The 5,492-nt window shown below is 35.0% G+C and overlaps 1 non-coding gene across 1 annotated transcript; it reads right to left on the bottom strand.

The window, feature by feature from the left end:
• Positions 1–4,449: 4,449 nt before the first annotated feature.
• On the bottom strand, positions 4,450–4,523 carry TRNAI-AAU. The gene has a single exon. It is a non-coding gene; the product is annotated as a tRNA-Ile (tRNA).
• Between the last annotated feature and the right edge of the window lie 969 nt (positions 4,524–5,492).

The raw sequence follows: 5,492 nt of genomic DNA, 5'->3' as shown, positions 1-5,492 counted from the left end.
CTTGTTCCTGAAATGACTCTCAGAAATCCTCGAATTTCATCCTTCATGTAAGAACATATCGAACGGCTCAGATCTAAAGAAAATTTTGAACGGCCGTATCATCGATTTAAAGTTCGTACTGTTGTAACCCCGTATCATGAAAAGATATTATGAAGAATTAAAAAAACTTGTTCTATGGAATTGTCGAACCTACGACGTCCACGTTTTTAAAACAATAATCTTACAACTGAGCTAATTGGGCATAGGTTTTATGCACCTTATAGGTCGTTAGCTCTTAATACTGCCAATCGAGTTTTGTTTACATAACTTTATGCATAATAAACTTAAAAAAGTCATTATCTTCTAAAGTTCGTAGTGTTTTAACTCGTATCTTGAAAAGATATAATTAAAAATGAATGAAATTGGTCCATTCAAGTGTCAAACTTGCGACCTCCACGTTATTTGCACAACACTTTAACCAACTAAGCTAATAGGCCATTGACTTTCTTGCCTAACAATGCGCCTGACGCGTTATTCCACCCAATCATCAATACGTGTCCCTCAGGCTGTCTGACACGCTTTCCCTCCCGCAAGTTGACACGTGGCTTGACGAAAAATTTTCTCTCATGAGAGTCGAAATACTGAATCTGGCCTTCAATGTGAGTTCATTTACCTCCTTGTTCGTGAAAAGACTCTAAAAAATCTTCAAATTTCATATTTCATAAAAGAACATATCGAACGGCCAAAACTAGTCCATTTACCAACTTCTTGATTTACCAACTTCTTGTTCCTCCTTGTTCGTGAAAAGACTCTAAGAAATCCTCAAATTTCATCTTTCATAAAAGAACATATCGAACAGCCAAAACTAGTTCATTTACCAACAAGAACATATCGAACGGCCAATACTAGTTCATTTACCAACTTCTTGTTCCTGAAATGACTCTCATAAACCCTCTAAAGAAAAACTGTGAACGGCCGTAACATCGGTTTAAAGTTCGTAGTGTTGTTACCCCGTATCATGTAAATATATTATTAAGAATTAATAAAACTAGGCCTATGTAATTGTCGAACCTACGACCTCCACGTTTTTAACACGATAATCTTACAACTGAGCTAATTGGGCATAGGTTTTATGCACCTTATAGGTCGTTAGCTCTTAATACTGCCAATCGAGTTTTGTTTACATAACTTTATGCATAATAAACTTAAAAAAGTCATTATCTTCTAAAGTTCGTAGTGTTTTAACTCGTATAATGAAAAGATATAATTAAAAATGTGGAAAATTGGCCCATGCAGGTCTCATCAAACCTGCGACCTTCGCGTTATTAGCACGACGCTTTAACCAACTGAGCTAATAGGCCATAGGTTTTCTTGCCTGACAATGCACTTGACGTGTTATTCTACCCTATCGTTAAGACGTGTCCCTCAGGCTGTCTGACACGATTTCCCTCCGGCAAGTTGACACTTGGCTTGCCAGCTTTCTCACGCGCTTTCCTTCCCACAAGTTGACACGTGGCTTGACGAAAAATTTTCTCTCATGAGAGTCGAAATACTGAATCTGGCCTTCAATGTGAGTTCATTTACCTCCTTGTTCGTAAAAAGACTCTAAGAAATCCTCAAATTTCATCTTTCATAAAAGAACATATCGAACAGCCAAAACTAGTTCATTTACCAACTTCTTGTTCCTCCTTGTTCGTGAAAAGACTCTAAAAAATCTTCAAATTTCATCTTTCATAAAAGAACATATCGAACAGCCAAAACTAGTTCATTTACCAACTTCTTGTTCCTCCTTGTTCGTGAAAAGACTCTAAAAAATCTTCAAATTTCATCTTTCATAAAAGAACATATCGAACAGCCAAAACTAGTTCATTTACCAACTTCTTGTTCCTCCTTGTTCGTGAAAAGACTCTAAAAAATCTTCAAATTTCATCTTTCATAAAAGAACATATCGAACAGCCAAAACTAGTTCATTTACCAACTTCTTGTTCCTCCTTGTTCGTGAAAAGACTCTAAAAAATCTTCAAATTTCATCTTTCATAAAAGAACATATCGAACAGCCAAAACTAGTTCATTTACCAACTTCTTGTTCCTCCTTGTTCGTGAAAAGACTCTAAAAAATCTTCAAATTTCATCTTTCATAAAAGAACATATCGAACAGCCAAAACTAGTTCATTTACCAACTTCTTGTTCCTCCTTGTTCGTGAAAAGACTCTAAAAAATCTTCAAATTTCATCTTTCATAAAAGAACATATCGAACAGCCAAAACTAGTTCATTTACCAACTTCTTGTTCCTCCTTGTTCGTGAAAAGACTCTAAAAAATCTTCAAATTTCATCTTTCATAAAAGAACATATCGAACAGCCAAAACTAGTTCATTTACCAACTTCTTGTTCCTCCTTGTTCGTGAAAAGACTCTAAAAAATCTTCAAATTTCATCTTTCATAAAAGAACATATCGAACAGCCAAAACTAGTTCATTTACCAACTTCTTGTTCCTCCTTGTTCGTGAAAAGACTCTAAAAAATCTTCAAATTTCATCTTTCATAAAAGAACATATCGAACAGCCAAAACTAGTTCATTTACCAACTTCTTGTTCCTCCTTGTTCGTGAAAAGACTCTAAAAAATCTTCAAATTTCATCTTTCATAAAAGAACATATCGAACAGCCAAAACTAGTTCATTTACCAACTTCTTGTTCCTCCTTGTTCGTGAAAAGACTCTAAAAAATCTTCAAATTTCATCTTTCATAAAAGAACATATCGAACAGCCAAAACTAGTTCATTTACCAACTTCTTGTTCCTCCTTGTTCGTGAAAAGACTCTAAAAAATCTTCAAATTTCATCTTTCATAAAAGAACATATCGAACAGCCAAAACTAGTTCATTTACCAACTTCTTGTTCCTCCTTGTTCGTGAAAAGACTCTAAAAAATCTTCAAATTTCATCTTTCATAAAAGAACATATCGAACAGCCAAAACTAGTTCATTTACCAACTTCTTGTTCCTCCTTGTTCGTGAAAAGACTCTAAAAAATCTTCAAATTTCATCTTTCATAAAAGAACATATCGAACAGCCAAAACTAGTTCATTTACCAACTTCTTGTTCCTCCTTGTTCGTGAAAAGACTCTAAAAAATCTTCAAATTTCATCTTTCATAAAAGAACATATCGAACAGCCAAAACTAGTTCATTTACCAACTTCTTGTTCCTCCTTGTTCGTGAAAAGACTCTAAAAAATCTTCAAATTTCATCTTTCATAAAAGAACATATCGAACAGCCAAAACTAGTTCATTTACCAACTTCTTGTTCCTCCTTGTTCGTGAAAAGACTCTAAAAAATCTTCAAATTTCATCTTTCATAAAAGAACATATCGAACAGCCAAAACTAGTTCATTTACCAACTTCTTGTTCCTCCTTGTTCGTGAAAAGACTCTAAAAAATCTTCAAATTTCATCTTTCATAAAAGAACATATCGAACAGCCAAAACTAGTTCATTTACCAACTTCTTGTTCCTCCTTGTTCGTGAAAAGACTCTAAAAAATCTTCAAATTTCATCTTTCATAAAAGAACATATCGAACAGCCAAAACTAGTTCATTTACCAACTTCTTGTTCCTCCTTGTTCGTGAAAAGACTCTAAAAAATCTTCAAATTTCATCTTTCATAAAAGAACATATCGAACAGCCAAAACTAGTTCATTTACCAACTTCTTGTTCCTCCTTGTTCGTGAAAAGACTCTAAAAAATCTTCAAATTTCATCTTTCATAAAAGAACATATCGAACAGCCAAAACTAGTTCATTTACCAACTTCTTGTTCCTCCTTGTTCGTGAAAAGACTCTAAAAAATCTTCAAATTTCATCTTTCATAAAAGAACATATCGAACAGCCAAAACTAGTTCATTTACCAACTTCTTGTTCCTCCTTGTTCGTGAAAAGACTCTAAAAAATCTTCAAATTTCATCTTTCATAAAAGAACATATCGAACAGCCAAAACTAGTTCATTTACCAACTTCTTGTTCCTCCTTGTTCGTGAAAAGACTCTAAAAAATCTTCAAATTTCATCTTTCATAAAAGAACATATCGAACAACCAAAACTAATTCATTTACCAACAAGAACATATCGAACGGCCAAAACTAGTTCATTTACCAACTTCTTATTCCTGAAATGACTCTCATAAACCCTCTAAAGAAAAACTGTGAACGGTCGTATCATCGGTTTAAAGTTCGTAGTGTTGTTACCTCGTATCATGTAAATATATTATTAAGAATTAATAAAACTAGGCCNTATCACGATAATGTTACAACTGAGCTAATTGGGCAAAGATTTTATGCACATTATAGATCGTTAGCTGCTAATCCAGCCAATCGAGTTTCGTTTACGTAACTTTATGCATAATAAACTTAAAAAAGTCTTTATCTTCTAAAAATCGCAGTGTTTTAACTCGTATAATGAAAAGATATAATTAAAAATGAGGAAAAATTGGCCCATGCAGGTCTCAAACCTGCGACCTTCGCGTCATTAGCACGACGCTTTAACCAACTAAGCTAATAGGCCATAAGTTTTCTTGCCTGACAATGCACTTGACGTGTTATTCTACTCTATCGTTAAGACGTGTCCCTCAGGCTGTCTGACATGCTTTCCTTCCGGCAAGTTGACACTTGGCTTGCCGGCTTTCTCACGCGCTTTCCTTCCCACAAGTTGACACGTGGCTTGCCGAAAACTTTTCTCTCGTGAGAGTCGAAATACTGAATCTGGCCTTCAAAGTGAGTTCATTTACCTCCTTGTTCGTGAAAAGACTCTGAGAAATACTCGAATTTCATCTTTCGTAAAAGAACATTTCGAACGGCCAAAATAAGTTCATTTACCTCCTTCTTGTTCCTGAAATGACTCTCAGAAATCCTCGAATTTCATCCTTCATGTAAGAACATATCGAACGACTCAGATCTAAAGAAAATTTTGAACGGCCGTATCGTCGGTTTAAAGTTTGTACTGTTGTAACCCCGTATCATGAAAAGATATTATGAAGAATTAAAAAAACTTGTTCTATGGAATTGTCGAACCTACGACGTCCACGTTTTTAAAACAATAATCTTACAACTGAGCTAATTGGGCATAGGTTTTATGCACCTTATAGGTCGTTAGCTCTTAATACTGCCAATCGAGTTTTGTTTACATAACTTTATGCATAATAAACTTAAAAAGGTCATTATCTTCTAAAGTTCGTAGTGTTTTAACTCGTATCTTGAAAAGATATAATTAAAAATGAATGAAATTTGTCCGTTCAAGTGTCAAACTTGCGACCTCCACGTTATTTGCACAACGCTTTAACCAACTAAGCTAATAGGCCATTGACTTTCTTTCCTAACAATGCGCCTGACGCGTTATTCCACCCAATTGTCAATACGTGTCCCTCAGACTGTCTGACACGCTTTCCCTCCCGCAAGTTGACACGTGGCTTGCCTGCTGTCTCACGCGCTTTCCTTCCCCACAAGTTGACACGTGGCTTGACGAAAAATTTTCTCT

This window comes from Cucurbita maxima, unplaced genomic scaffold (assembly GCF_002738345.1).
Source record: "Cucurbita maxima cultivar Rimu unplaced genomic scaffold, Cmax_1.0 Cma_Scf00266, whole genome shotgun sequence".
NCBI classification, from domain to species: Eukaryota; Viridiplantae; Streptophyta; class Magnoliopsida; order Cucurbitales; family Cucurbitaceae; genus Cucurbita; species Cucurbita maxima.
The sequence above is the reverse complement of the archived record's forward strand: the minus strand, read 5'-3'. Positions and strand labels throughout refer to the sequence as shown.